We start from the raw sequence: 12621 nt of genomic DNA on the forward strand, positions 1-12621 counted from the left end.
CCGTTCAGGAGAGTTTTTGTTGGAACTACTGCATCTGATTCAGGAGCCAAGGGCTACGCCACAGGCGTCTGCGCACTGTCGAGCATGTGTGTTGAATAATGGTGCTGATAGCCACGTATCATTTCAAGCAGATTTGATGCCTTTCGGAGACAATTTTTCATTGAATAGGATTGTAGCTGATTTGTGGCAGCAGGAAATAAGTTGTAGTCAAAAGAATCTTCAATAGATGGTCGCAGGTCAAATCAGTATTGTATGGCTCGTAACGCGTTGCGTGCAGCCCGGCTAGCTCAGTCGGTAGAGCATGAGACTCTTAATCTCAGGGTCGTGGGTTCGAGCCCCACGCTGGGCGGCGCAAAATTTTGTGTCTACGCGGATCCAACATGCGCCCCTCTCGTGAGCCTTGCGTAATGAACGTAACGGGTTACGACGATGCCTAGCTTCGTATGAATATCAGAGGAACGGTATTTGAAGCTGAAAGTGACTCTGAAATGAAATAAATGTGTTGTTTTGGAATTTTAGTTGTACATCGATATAGTGTGAGATGTGTAGGAAAGCAGCAGCTGTGCTAACTAAATGCAAATAATGGTCGCTCATGCGGTGCGTTTCGAGCTGAAGGGCTCCGATTCACTACTCTGTAAGAACAAAGTACCCGAAAAGGGCGCTAGGAGGCGCCTCCTTAGCTCAGTGGCAGAGCGCTGGTCTAGTAAACCAGAGGTCGTGAGTTCGATCCTCACAGGAGGCAAATGAATTTTGTAACAGCCCCTCCCACCGTGGCCCTTTCGAAAAAAGCGGTCAAGGATAAAAAAAATTATGAATGGGTGCGGTATTTAAGAAATGCTCTCGCAAATGAATAGTGTGAATGGTGCTATTAAAGTGGGCACCAGAATCTGCAGCTTTTGGCAGTCTCCGGAGAATGCCGACGTGAAATACTTAGTTCTTGTGATGTATTTTCTACCCCTGATAAAGACCCTCGCGATTGTCGTCGTCGTCGTCGTCGTCGGCGCCGCCGCCGCCGCCGCTTTGGTAATAGCGACAACTCGCCATTGTATCACATAGGGTGAGGTACCTTCTGCAAGCGACTGAGATGGCACTAAGCGATTGAAGCTGATTTGCCACCTCTTGTTTGATCAGCGTCATAAGGGCTTGAATGTAACTTGCGATGGGACACAGCAAGAAGTAGCGTCGTACTTTTAGTACTGAAATTTGAGATGGAGAACTGCGTCAAAGATGGGAAATTCATTCTGCCAAGTGTACAAATGGCGAAAATGAAGTGTGTGTGGAGAAGTATACTGCACCAGTGACCGTGTGGCCTAATGGATAAGGCGTCGGACTTCGGATCCGAAGATTGCAGGTTCGAATCCTGTCACGGTCGAGTTTTTCCTGTTCTGCAAAAGATGCATGCTGTTTTACTGTGTTGTTTGAGTACTCTAAAACTAGTTGGAAGTTGCTGCTGTCCGCTTCCTGGCTGCAAAACCGGCGTCTACCAGAAGCACAAGCAAGACAAGGGTGATCTGTAGCGAAGTTTTCGGCACAGTGCCGTTCAGGAGAGTTTTTGTTGGAACTACTGCATCTGATTCAGGAGCCAAGGGCTACGCCACAGGCGTCTGCGCACTGTCGAGCATGTGTGTTGAATAATGGTGCTGATAGCCACGTATCATTTCAAGCAGATTTGATGCCTTTCGGAGACAATTTTTCATTGAATAGGATTGTAGCTGATTTGTGGCAGCAGGAAATAAGTTGTAGTCAAAAGAATCTTCAATAGATGGTCGCAGGTCAAATCAGTATTGTATGGCTCGTAACGCGTTGCGTGCAGCCCGGCTAGCTCAGTCGGTAGAGCATGAGACTCTTAATCTCAGGGTCGTGGGTTCGAGCCCCACGCTGGGCGGCGCAAAATTTTGTGTCTACGCGGATCCAACATGCGCCCCTCTCGTGAGCCTTGCGTAATGAACGTAACGGGTTACGACGATGCCTAGCTTCGTATGAATATCAGAGGAACGGTATTTGAAGCTGAAAGTGACTCTGAAATGAAATAAATGTGTTGTTTTGGAATTTTAGTTGTACATCGATATAGTGTGAGATGTGTAGGAAAGCAGCAGCTGTGCTAACTAAATGCAAATAATGGTCGCTCATGCGGTGCGTTTCGAGCTGAAGGGCTCCGATTCACTACTCTGTAAGAACAAAGTACCCGAAAAGGGCGCTAGGAGGCGCCTCCTTAGCTCAGTGGCAGAGCGCTGGTCTAGTAAACCAGAGGTCGTGAGTTCGATCCTCACAGGAGGCAAATGAATTTTGTAACAGCCCCTCCCACCGTGGCCCTTTCGAAAAAAGCGGTCAAGGATAAAAAAAATTATGAATGGGTGCGGTATTTAAGAAATGCTCTCGCAAATGAATAGTGTGAATGGTGCTATTAAAGTGGGCACCAGAATCTGCAGCTTTTGGCAGTCTCCGGAGAATGCCGACGTGAAATACTTAGTTCTTGTGATGTATTTTCTACCCCTGATAAAGACCCTCGCGATTGTCGTCGTCGTCGTCGTCGTCGGCGCCGCCGCCGCCGCTTTGGTAATAGCGACAACTCGCCATTGTATCACATAGGGTGAGGTACCTTCTGCAAGCGACTGAGATGGCACTAAGCGATTGAAGCTGATTTGCCACCTCTTGTTTGATCAGCGTCATAAGGGCTTGAATGTAACTTGCGATGGGACACAGCAAGAAGTAGCGTCGTACTTTTAGTACTGAAATTTGAGATGGAGAACTGCGTCAAAGATGGGAAATTCATTCTGCCAAGTGTACAAATGGCGAAAATGAAGTGTGTGTGGAGAAGTATACTGCACCAGTGACCGTGTGGCCTAATGGATAAGGCGTCGGACTTCGGATCCGAAGATTGCAGGTTCGAATCCTGTCACGGTCGAGTTTTTCCTGTTCTGCAAAAGATGCATGCTGTTTTACTGTGTTGTTTGAGTACTCTAAAACTAGTTGGAAGTTGCTGCTGTCCGCTTCCTGGCTGCAAAACCGGCGTCTACCAGAAGCACAAGCAAGACAAGGGTGATCTGTAGCGAAGTTTTCGGCACAGTGCCGTTCAGGAGAGTTTTTGTTGGAACTACTGCATCTGATTCAGGAGCCAAGGGCTACGCCACAGGCGTCTGCGCACTGTCGAGCATGTGTGTTGAATAATGGTGCTGATAGCCACGTATCATTTCAAGCAGATTTGATGCCTTTCGGAGACAATTTTTCATTGAATAGGATTGTAGCTGATTTGTGGCAGCAGGAAATAAGTTGTAGTCAAAAGAATCTTCAATAGATGGTCGCAGGTCAAATCAGTATTGTATGGCTCGTAACGCGTTGCGTGCAGCCCGGCTAGCTCAGTCGGTAGAGCATGAGACTCTTAATCTCAGGGTCGTGGGTTCGAGCCCCACGCTGGGCGGCGCAAAATTTTGTGTCTACGCGGATCCAACATGCGCCCCTCTCGTGAGCCTTGCGTAATGAACGTAACGGGTTACGACGATGCCTAGCTTCGTATGAATATCAGAGGAACGGTATTTGAAGCTGAAAGTGACTCTGAAATGAAATAAATGTGTTGTTTTGGAATTTTAGTTGTACATCGATATAGTGTGAGATGTGTAGGAAAGCAGCAGCTGTGCTAACTAAATGCAAATAATGGTCGCTCATGCGGTGCGTTTCGAGCTGAAGGGCTCCGATTCACTACTCTGTAAGAACAAAGTACCCGAAAAGGGCGCTAGGAGGCGCCTCCTTAGCTCAGTGGCAGAGCGCTGGTCTAGTAAACCAGAGGTCGTGAGTTCGATCCTCACAGGAGGCAAATGAATTTTGTAACAGCCCCTCCCACCGTGGCCCTTTCGAAAAAAGCGGTCAAGGATAAAAAAAATTATGAATGGGTGCGGTATTTAAGAAATGCTCTCGCAAATGAATAGTGTGAATGGTGCTATTAAAGTGGGCACCAGAATCTGCAGCTTTTGGCAGTCTCCAGAGAATGCCGACGTGAAATACTTAGTTCTTGTGATGTATTTTCTACCCCTGATAAAGACCCTCGCGATTGTCGTCGTCGTCGTCGTCGTCGTCGTCGGCGCCGCCGCCGCCGCCGCTTTGGTAATAGCGACAACTCGCCATTGTATCACATAGGGTGAGGTACCTTCTGCAAGCGACTGAGATGGCACTAAGCGATTGAAGCTGATTTGCCACCTCTTGTTTGATCAGCGTCATAAGGGCTTGAATGTAACTTGCGATGGGACACAGCAAGAAGTAGCGTCGTACTTTTAGTACTGAAATTTGAGATGGAGAACTGCGTCAAAGATGGGAAATTCATTCTGCCAAGTGTACAAATGGCGAAAATGAAGTGTGTGTGGAGAAGTATACTGCACCAGTGACCGTGTGGCCTAATGGATAAGGCGTCGGACTTCGGATCCGAAGATTGCAGGTTCGAATCCTGTCACGGTCGAGTTTTTCCTGTTCTGCAAAAGATGCATGCTGTTTTACTGTGTTGTTTGAGTACTCTAAAACTAGTTGGAAGTTGCTGCTGTCCGCTTCCTGGCTGCAAAACCGGCGTCTACCAGAAGCACAAGCAAGACAAGGGTGATCTGTAGCGAAGTTTTCGGCACAGTGCCGTTCAGGAGAGTTTTTGTTGGAACTACTGCATCTGATTCAGGAGCCAAGGGCTACGCCACAGGCGTCTGCGCACTGTCGAGCATGTGTGTTGAATAATGGTGCTGATAGCCACGTATCATTTCAAGCAGATTTGATGCCTTTCGGAGACAATTTTTCATTGAATAGGATTGTAGCTGATTTGTGGCAGCAGGAAATAAGTTGTAGTCAAAAGAATCTTCAATAGATGGTCGCAGGTCAAATCAGTATTGTATGGCTCGTAACGCGTTGCGTGCAGCCCGGCTAGCTCAGTCGGTAGAGCATGAGACTCTTAATCTCAGGGTCGTGGGTTCGAGCCCCACGCTGGGCGGCGCAAAATTTTGTGTCTACGCGGATCCAACATGCGCCCCTCTCGTGAGCCTTGCGTAATGAACGTAACGGGTTACGACGATGCCTAGCTTCGTATGAATATCAGAGGAACGGTATTTGAAGCTGAAAGTGACTCTGAAATGAAATAAATGTGTTGTTTTGGAATTTTAGTTGTACATCGATATAGTGTGAGATGTGTAGGAAAGCAGCAGCTGTGCTAACTAAATGCAAATAATGGTCGCTCATGCGGTGCGTTTCGAGCTGAAGGGCTCCGATTCACTACTCTGTAAGAACAAAGTACCCGAAAAGGGCGCTAGGAGGCGCCTCCTTAGCTCAGTGGCAGAGCGCTGGTCTAGTAAACCAGAGGTCGTGAGTTCGATCCTCACAGGAGGCAAATGAATTTTGTAACAGCCCCTCCCACCGTGGCCCTTTCGAAAAAAGCGGTCAAGGATAAAAAAAATTATGAATGGGTGCGGTATTTAAGAAATGCTCTCGCAAATGAATAGTGTGAATGGTGCTATTAAAGTGGGCACCAGAATCTGCAGCTTTTGGCAGTCTCCGGAGAATGCCGACGTGAAATACTTAGTTCTTGTGATGTATTTTCTACCCCTGATAAAGACCCTCGCGATTGTCGTCGTCGTCGTCGTCGTCGGCGCCGCCGCCGCCGCTTTGGTAATAGCGACAACTCGCCATTGTATCACATAGGGTGAGGTACCTTCTGCAAGCGTCTGAGATGGCACTAAGCGATTGAAGCTGATTTGCCACCTCTTGTTTGATCAGCGTCATAAGGGCTTGAATGTAACTTGCGATGGGACACAGCAAGAAGTAGCGTCGTACTTTTAGTACTGAAATTTGAGATGGAGAACTGCGTCAAAGATGGGAAATTCATTCTGCCAAGTGTACAAATGGCGAAAATGAAGTGTGTGTGGAGAAGTATACTGCACCAGTGACCGTGTGGCCTAATGGATAAGGCGTCGGACTTCGGATCCGAAGATTGCAGGTTCGAATCCTGTCACGGTCGAGTTTTTCCTGTTCTGCAAAAGATGCATGCTGTTTTACTGTGTTGTTTGAGTACTCTAAAACTAGTTGGAAGTTGCTGCTGTCCGCTTCCTGGCTGCAAAACCGGCGTCTACCAGAAGCACAAGCAAGACAAGGGTGATCTGTAGCGAAGTTTTCGGCACAGTGCCGTTCAGGAGAGTTTTTGTTGGAACTACTGCATCTGATTCAGGAGCCAAGGGCTACGCCACAGGCGTCTGCGCACTGTCGAGCATGTGTGTTGAATAATGGTGCTGATAGCCACGTATCATTTCAAGCAGATTTGATGCCTTTCGGAGACAATTTTTCATTGAATAGGATTGTAGCTGATTTGTGGCAGCAGGAAATAAGTTGTAGTCAAAAGAATCTTCAATAGATGGTCGCAGGTCAAATCAGTATTGTATGGCTCGTAACGCGTTGCGTGCAGCCCGGCTAGCTCAGTCGGTAGAGCATGAGACTCTTAATCTCAGGGTCGTGGGTTCGAGCCCCACGCTGGGCGGCGCAAAATTTTGTGTCTACGCGGATCCAACATGCGCCCCTCTCGTGAGCCTTGCGTAATGAACGTAACGGGTTACGACGATGCCTAGCTTCGTATGAATATCAGAGGAACGGTATTTGAAGCTGAAAGTGACTCTGAAATGAAATAAATGTGTTGTTTTGGAATTTTAGTTGTACATCGATATAGTGTGAGATGTGTAGGAAAGCAGCAGCTGTGCTAACTAAATGCAAATAATGGTCGCTCATGCGGTGCGTTTCGAGCTGAAGGGCTCCGATTCACTACTCTGTAAGAACAAAGTACCCGAAAAAGCGGTCAAGGATAAAAAAAATTATGAATGGGTGCGGTATTTAAGAAATGCTCTCGCAAATGAATAGTGTGAATGGTGCTATTAAAGTGGGCACCAGAATCTGCAGCTTTTGGCAGTCTCCGGAGAATGCCGACGTGAAATACTTAGTTCTTGTGATGTATTTTCTACCCCTGATAAAGACCCTCGCGATTGTCGTCGTCGTCGTCGTCGTCGGCGCCGCCGCCGCCGCTTTGGTAATAGCGACAACTCGCCATTGTATCACATAGGGTGAGGTACCTTCTGCAAGCGACTGAGATGGCACTAAGCGATTGAAGCTGATTTGCCACCTCTTGTTTGATCAGCGTCATAAGGGCTTGAATGTAACTTGCGATGGGACACAGCAAGAAGTAGCGTCGTACTTTTAGTACTGAAATTTGAGATGGAGAACTGCGTCAAAGATGGGAAATTCATTCTGCCAAGTGTACAAATGGCGAAAATGAAGTGTGTGTGGAGAAGTATACTGCACCAGTGACCGTGTGGCCTAATGGATAAGGCGTCGGACTTCGGATACGAAGATTGCAGGTTCGAATCCTGTCACGGTCGAGTTTTTCCTGTTCTGCAAAAGATGCATGCTGTTTTACTGTGTTGTTTGAGTACTCTAAAACTAGTTGGAAGTTGCTGCTGTCCGCTTCCTGGCTGCAAAACCGGCGTCTACCAGAAGCACAAGCAAGACAAGGGTGATCTGTAGCGAAGTTTTCGGCACAGTGCCGTTCAGGAGAGTTTTTGTTGGAACTACTGCATCTGATTCAGGAGCCAAGGGCTACGCCACAGGCGTCTGCGCACTGTCGAGCATGTGTGTTGAATAATGGTGCTGATAGCCACGTATCATTTCAAGCAGATTTGATGCCTTTCGGAGACAATTTTTCATTGAATAGGATTGTAGCTGATTTGTGGCAGCAGGAAATAAGTTGTAGTCAAAAGAATCTTCAATAGATGGTCGCAGGTCAAATCAGTATTGTATGGCTCGTAACGCGTTGCGTGCAGCCCGGCTAGCTCAGTCGGTAGAGCATGAGACTCTTAATCTCAGGGTCGTGGGTTCGAGCCCCACGCTGGGCGGCGCAAAATTTTGTGTCTACGCGGATCCAACATGCGCCCCTCTCGTGAGCCTTGCGTAATGAACGTAACGGGTTACGACGATGCCTAGCTTCGTATGAATATCAGAGGAACGGTATTTGAAGCTGAAAGTGACTCTGAAATGAAATAAATGTGTTGTTTTGGAATTTTAGTTGTACATCGATATAGTGTGAGATGTGTAGGAAAGCAGCAGCTGTGCTAACTAAATGCAAATAATGGTCGCTCATGCGGTGCGTTTCGAGCTGAAGGGCTCCGATTCACTACTCTGTAAGAACAAAGTACCCGAAAAGGGCGCTAGGAGGCGCCTCCTTAGCTCAGTGGCAGAGCGCTGGTCTAGTAAACCAGAGGTCGTGAGTTCGATCCTCACAGGAGGCAAATGAATTTTGTAACAGCCCCTCCCACCGTGGCCCTTTCGAAAAAAGCGGTCAAGGATAAAAAAAATTATGAATGGGTGCGGTATTTAAGAAATGCTCTCGCAAATGAATAGTGTGAATGGTGCTATTAAAGTGGGCACCAGAATCTGCAGCTTTTGGCAGTCTCCGGAGAATGCCGACGTGAAATACTTAGTTCTTGTGATGTATTTTCTACCCCTGATAAAGACCCTCGCGATTGTCGTCGTCGTCGTCGTCGTCGTCGGCGCCGCCGCCGCCGCTTTGGTAATAGCGACAACTCGCCATTGTATCACATAGGGTGAGGTACCTTCTGCAAGCGACTGAGATGGCACTAAGCGATTGAAGCTGATTTGCCACCTCTTGTTTGATCAGCGTCATAAGGGCTTGAATGTAACTTGCGATGGGACACAGCAAGAAGTAGCGTCGTACTTTTAGTACTGAAATTTGAGATGGAGAACTGCGTCAAAGATGGGAAATTCATTCTGCCAAGTGTACAAATGGCGAAAATGAAGTGTGTGTGGAGAAGTATACTGCACCAGTGACCGTGTGGCCTAATGGATAAGGCGTCGGACTTCGGATCCGAAGATTGCAGGTTCGAATCCTGTCACGGTCGAGTTTTTCCTGTTCTGCAAAAGATGCATGCTGTTTTACTGTGTTGTTTGAGTACTCTAAAACTAGTTGGAAGTTGCTGCTGTCCGCTTCCTGGCTGCAAAACCGGCGTCTACCAGAAGCACAAGCAAGACAAGGGTGATCTGTAGCGAAGTTTTCGGCACAGTGCCGTTCAGGAGAGTTTTTGTTGGAACTACTGCATCTGATTCAGGAGCCAAGGGCTACGCCACAGGCGTCTGCGCACTGTCGAGCATGTGTGTTGAATAATGGTGCTGATAGCCACGTATCATTTCAAGCAGATTTGATGCCTTTCGGAGACAATTTTTCATTGAATAGGATTGTAGCTGATTTGTGGCAGCAGGAAATAAGTTGTAGTCAAAAGAATCTTCAATAGATGGTCGCAGGTCAAATCAGTATTGTATGGCTCGTAACGCGTTGCGTGCAGCCCGGCTAGCTCAGTCGGTAGAGCATGAGACTCTTAATCTCAGGGTCGTGGGTTCGAGCCCCACGCTGGGCGGCGCAAAATTTTGTGTCTACGCGGATCCAACATGCGCCCCTCTCGTGAGCCTTGCGTAATGAACGTAACGGGTTACGACGATGCCTAGCTTCGTATGAATATCAGAGGAACGGTATTTGAAGCTGAAAGTGACTCTGAAATGAAATAAATGTGTTGTTTTGGAATTTTAGTTGTACATCGATATAGTGTGAGATGTGTAGGAAAGCAGCAGCTGTGCTAACTAAATGCAAATAATGGTCGCTCATGCGGTGCGTTTCGAGCTGAAGGGCTCCGATTCACTACTCTGTAAGAACAAAGTACCCGAAAAGGGCGCTAGGAGGCGCCTCCTTAGCTCAGTGGCAGAGCGCTGGTCTAGTAAACCAGAGGTCGTGAGTTCGATCCTCACAGGAGGCAAATGAATTTTGTAACAGCCCCTCCCACCGTGGCCCTTTCGAAAAAAGCGGTCAAGGATAAAAAAAATTATGAATGGGTGCGGTATTTAAGAAATGCTCTCGCAAATGAATAGTGTGAATGGTGCTATTAAAGTGGGCACCAGAATCTGCAGCTTTTGGCAGTCTCCGGAGAATGCCGACGTGAAATACTTAGTTCTTGTGATGTATTTTCTACCCCTGATAAAGACCCTCGCGATTGTCGTCGTCGTCGTCGGCGCCGCCGCCGCCGCTTTGGTAATAGCGACAACTCGCCATTGTATCACATAGGGTGAGGTACCTTCTGCAAGCGACTGAGATGGCACTAAGCGATTGAAGCTGATTTGCCACCTCTTGTTTGATCAGCGTCATAAGGGCTTGAATGTAACTTGCGATGGGACACAGCAAGAAGTAGCGTCGTACTTTTAGTACTGAAATTTGAGATTCAGAACTGCGTCAAAGATGGGAAATTCATTCTGCCAAGTGTACAAATGGCGAAAATGAAGTGTGTGTGGAGAAGTATACTGCACCAGTGACCGTGTGGCCTAATGGATAAGGCGTCGGACTTCGGATCCGAAGATTGCAGGTTCGAATCCTGTCACGGTCGAGTTTTTCCTGTTCTGCAAAAGATGCATGCTGTTTTACTGTGTTGTTTGAGTACTCTAAAACTAGTTGGAAGTTGCTGCTGTCCGCTTCCTGGCTGCAAAACCGGCGTCTACCAGAAGCACAAGCAAGACAAGGGTGATCTGTAGCGAAGTTTTCGGCACAGTGCCGTTCAGGAGAGTTTTTGTTGGAACTACTGCATCTGATTCAGGAGCCAAGGGCTACGCCACAGGCGTCTGCGCACTGTCGAGCATGTGTGTTGAATAATGGTGCTGATAGCCACGTATCATTTCAAGCAGATTTGATGCCTTTCGGAGACAATTTTTCATTGAATAGGATTGTAGCTGATTTGTGGCAGCAGGAAATAAGTTGTAGTCAAAAGAATCTTCAATAGATGGTCGCAGGTCAAATCAGTATTGTATGGCTCGTAACACGTTGCGTGCACCCGGCTAGCTCAGTCGGTAGAGCATGAGACTCTTAATCTCAGGGTCGTGGGTTCGAGCCCCACGCTGGGCGGCGCAAAATTTTGTGTCTACGCGGATCCAACATGCGCCCCTCTCGTGAGCCTTGCGTAATGAACGTAACGGGTTACGACGATGCCTAGCTTCGTATGAATATCAGAGGAACGGTATTTGAAGCTGAAAGTGACTCTGAAATGAAATAAATGTGTTGTTTTGGAATTTTAGTTGTACATCGATATAGTGTGAGATGTGTAGGAAAGCAGCAGCTGTGCTAACTAAATGCAAATAATGGTCGCTCATGCGGTGCGTTTCGAGCTGAAGGGCTCCGATTCACTACTCTGTAAGAACAAAGTACCCGAAAAGGGCGCTAGGAGGCGCCTCCTTAGCTCAGTGGCAGAGCGCTGGTCTAGTAAACCAGAGGTCGTGAGTTCGATCCTCACAGGAGGCAAATGAATTTTGTAACAGCCCCTCCCACCGTGGCCCTTTCGAAAAAAGCGGTCAAGGATAAAAAAAATTATGAATGGGTGCGGTACTTAAGAAATGCTCTCGCAAATGAATAGTGTGAATGGTGCTATTAAAGTGGGCACCAGAATCTGCAGCTTTTGGCAGTCTCCGGAGAATGCCGACGTGAAATACTTAGTTCTTGTGATGTATTTTCTACCCCTGATAAAGACCGCCGCCGCCGCTTTGGTAATAGCGACAACTCGCCATTGTATCACATAGGGTGAGGTACCTTCTGCAAGCGACTGAGATGGCACTAAGCGATTGAAGCTGATTTGCCACCTCTTGTTTGATCAGCGTCATAAGGGCTTGAATGTAACTTGCGATGGGACACAGCAAGAAGTAGCGTCGTACTTTTAGTACTGAAATTTGAGATGGAGAACTGCGTCAAAGATGGGAAATTCATTCTGCCAAGTGTACAAATGGCGAAAATGAAGTGTGTGTGGAGAAGTATACTGCACCAGTGACCGTGTGGCCTAATGGATAAGGCGTCGGACTTCGGATCCGAAGATTGCAGTTTCGAATCCTGTCACGGTCGAGTTTTTCCTGTTCTGCAAAAGATGCATGCTGTTTTACTGTGTTGTTTGAGTACTCTAAAACTAGTTGGAAGTTGCTGCTGTCCGCTTCCTGGCTGCAAAACCGGCGTCTACCAGAAGCACAAGCAAGACAAGGGTGATCTGTAGCGAAGTTTTCGGCACAGTGCCGTTCAGGAGAGTTTTTGTTGGAACTACTGCATCTGATTCAGGAGCCAAGGGCTACGCCACAGGCGTCTGCGCACTGTCGAGCATGTGTGTTGAATAATGGTGCTGATAGCCACGTATCATTTCAAGCAGATTTGATGCCTTTCGGAGACAATTTTTCATTGAATAGGATTGTAGCTGATTTGTGGCAGCAGGAAATAAGTTGTAGTCAAAAGAATCTTCAATAGATGGTCGCAGGTCAAATCAGTATTGTATGGCTCGTAACGCATTGCGTGCAGCCCGGCTAGCTCAGTCGGTAGAGCAATTGACTCTTAATCTCAGGGTCGTGGGTTCGAGCCCCACGCTGGGCGGCGCAAAATTTTGTGTCTACGCGGATCCAACATGCGCCCCTCTCGTGAGCCTTGCGTAATGAACGTAACGGGTTACGACGATGCCTAGCTTCGTATGAATATCAGAGGAACGGTATTTGAAGCTGAAAGTGACTCTGAAATGAAATAAATGTGTTGTTTTGGAATTT

General features: G+C 47.4%; 24 non-coding genes across 24 annotated transcripts; all 24 read left to right on the plus strand.

Moving 5' to 3' along the window:
- The first annotated feature begins 276 nt into the window (after positions 1 to 276).
- On the plus strand, positions 277 to 349 carry Trnak-cuu (transfer RNA lysine (anticodon CUU)). The gene has a single exon. It is a non-coding gene; the product is annotated as a tRNA-Lys (tRNA).
- A 321-nt stretch (positions 350 to 670) lies between these two features.
- Positions 671 to 742, plus strand: Trnat-agu (transfer RNA threonine (anticodon AGU)). Its single transcript has one exon. It is a non-coding gene; the product is annotated as a tRNA-Thr (tRNA).
- A 557-nt stretch (positions 743 to 1299) lies between these two features.
- Positions 1300 to 1372, plus strand: Trnar-ucg (transfer RNA arginine (anticodon UCG)). The gene has a single exon. It is a non-coding gene; the product is annotated as a tRNA-Arg (tRNA).
- Positions 1373 to 1812: 440 nt separating this feature from the next.
- On the plus strand, positions 1813 to 1885 carry Trnak-cuu (transfer RNA lysine (anticodon CUU)). Its single transcript has one exon. It is a non-coding gene; the product is annotated as a tRNA-Lys (tRNA).
- Positions 1886 to 2206: 321 nt separating this feature from the next.
- Positions 2207 to 2278, plus strand: Trnat-agu (transfer RNA threonine (anticodon AGU)). Its single transcript has one exon. It is a non-coding gene; the product is annotated as a tRNA-Thr (tRNA).
- A 554-nt stretch (positions 2279 to 2832) lies between these two features.
- Trnar-ucg (transfer RNA arginine (anticodon UCG)) lies at positions 2833 to 2905 on the plus strand. Its single transcript has one exon. It is a non-coding gene; the product is annotated as a tRNA-Arg (tRNA).
- A 440-nt stretch (positions 2906 to 3345) lies between these two features.
- Trnak-cuu (transfer RNA lysine (anticodon CUU)) lies at positions 3346 to 3418 on the plus strand. The gene has a single exon. It is a non-coding gene; the product is annotated as a tRNA-Lys (tRNA).
- A 321-nt stretch (positions 3419 to 3739) lies between these two features.
- On the plus strand, positions 3740 to 3811 carry Trnat-agu (transfer RNA threonine (anticodon AGU)). The gene has a single exon. It is a non-coding gene; the product is annotated as a tRNA-Thr (tRNA).
- A 563-nt stretch (positions 3812 to 4374) lies between these two features.
- Positions 4375 to 4447, plus strand: Trnar-ucg (transfer RNA arginine (anticodon UCG)). Its single transcript has one exon. It is a non-coding gene; the product is annotated as a tRNA-Arg (tRNA).
- Positions 4448 to 4887: 440 nt separating this feature from the next.
- Positions 4888 to 4960, plus strand: Trnak-cuu (transfer RNA lysine (anticodon CUU)). Its single transcript has one exon. It is a non-coding gene; the product is annotated as a tRNA-Lys (tRNA).
- A 321-nt stretch (positions 4961 to 5281) lies between these two features.
- Positions 5282 to 5353, plus strand: Trnat-agu (transfer RNA threonine (anticodon AGU)). The gene has a single exon. It is a non-coding gene; the product is annotated as a tRNA-Thr (tRNA).
- A 554-nt stretch (positions 5354 to 5907) lies between these two features.
- On the plus strand, positions 5908 to 5980 carry Trnar-ucg (transfer RNA arginine (anticodon UCG)). Its single transcript has one exon. It is a non-coding gene; the product is annotated as a tRNA-Arg (tRNA).
- A 440-nt stretch (positions 5981 to 6420) lies between these two features.
- Positions 6421 to 6493, plus strand: Trnak-cuu (transfer RNA lysine (anticodon CUU)). The gene has a single exon. It is a non-coding gene; the product is annotated as a tRNA-Lys (tRNA).
- An 816-nt stretch (positions 6494 to 7309) lies between these two features.
- Positions 7310 to 7382, plus strand: Trnar-ucg (transfer RNA arginine (anticodon UCG)). The gene has a single exon. It is a non-coding gene; the product is annotated as a tRNA-Arg (tRNA).
- Positions 7383 to 7822: 440 nt separating this feature from the next.
- On the plus strand, positions 7823 to 7895 carry Trnak-cuu (transfer RNA lysine (anticodon CUU)). Its single transcript has one exon. It is a non-coding gene; the product is annotated as a tRNA-Lys (tRNA).
- A 321-nt stretch (positions 7896 to 8216) lies between these two features.
- Positions 8217 to 8288, plus strand: Trnat-agu (transfer RNA threonine (anticodon AGU)). Its single transcript has one exon. It is a non-coding gene; the product is annotated as a tRNA-Thr (tRNA).
- A 557-nt stretch (positions 8289 to 8845) lies between these two features.
- Trnar-ucg (transfer RNA arginine (anticodon UCG)) lies at positions 8846 to 8918 on the plus strand. Its single transcript has one exon. It is a non-coding gene; the product is annotated as a tRNA-Arg (tRNA).
- A 440-nt stretch (positions 8919 to 9358) lies between these two features.
- On the plus strand, positions 9359 to 9431 carry Trnak-cuu (transfer RNA lysine (anticodon CUU)). Its single transcript has one exon. It is a non-coding gene; the product is annotated as a tRNA-Lys (tRNA).
- A 321-nt stretch (positions 9432 to 9752) lies between these two features.
- On the plus strand, positions 9753 to 9824 carry Trnat-agu (transfer RNA threonine (anticodon AGU)). The gene has a single exon. It is a non-coding gene; the product is annotated as a tRNA-Thr (tRNA).
- Positions 9825 to 10372: 548 nt separating this feature from the next.
- On the plus strand, positions 10373 to 10445 carry Trnar-ucg (transfer RNA arginine (anticodon UCG)). Its single transcript has one exon. It is a non-coding gene; the product is annotated as a tRNA-Arg (tRNA).
- A 439-nt stretch (positions 10446 to 10884) lies between these two features.
- On the plus strand, positions 10885 to 10957 carry Trnak-cuu (transfer RNA lysine (anticodon CUU)). Its single transcript has one exon. It is a non-coding gene; the product is annotated as a tRNA-Lys (tRNA).
- Positions 10958 to 11278: 321 nt separating this feature from the next.
- Trnat-agu (transfer RNA threonine (anticodon AGU)) lies at positions 11279 to 11350 on the plus strand. The gene has a single exon. It is a non-coding gene; the product is annotated as a tRNA-Thr (tRNA).
- Positions 11351 to 11868: 518 nt separating this feature from the next.
- Trnar-ucg (transfer RNA arginine (anticodon UCG)) lies at positions 11869 to 11941 on the plus strand. Its single transcript has one exon. It is a non-coding gene; the product is annotated as a tRNA-Arg (tRNA).
- Positions 11942 to 12381: 440 nt separating this feature from the next.
- Trnak-cuu (transfer RNA lysine (anticodon CUU)) lies at positions 12382 to 12454 on the plus strand. Its single transcript has one exon. It is a non-coding gene; the product is annotated as a tRNA-Lys (tRNA).
- The last annotated feature ends 167 nt before the right edge of the window (positions 12455 to 12621 follow it).

This window comes from Schistocerca cancellata, unplaced genomic scaffold (genome assembly GCF_023864275.1).
Source record: "Schistocerca cancellata isolate TAMUIC-IGC-003103 unplaced genomic scaffold, iqSchCanc2.1 HiC_scaffold_316, whole genome shotgun sequence".
Lineage (NCBI taxonomy): Eukaryota > Metazoa > Arthropoda > Insecta > Orthoptera > Acrididae > Schistocerca > Schistocerca cancellata.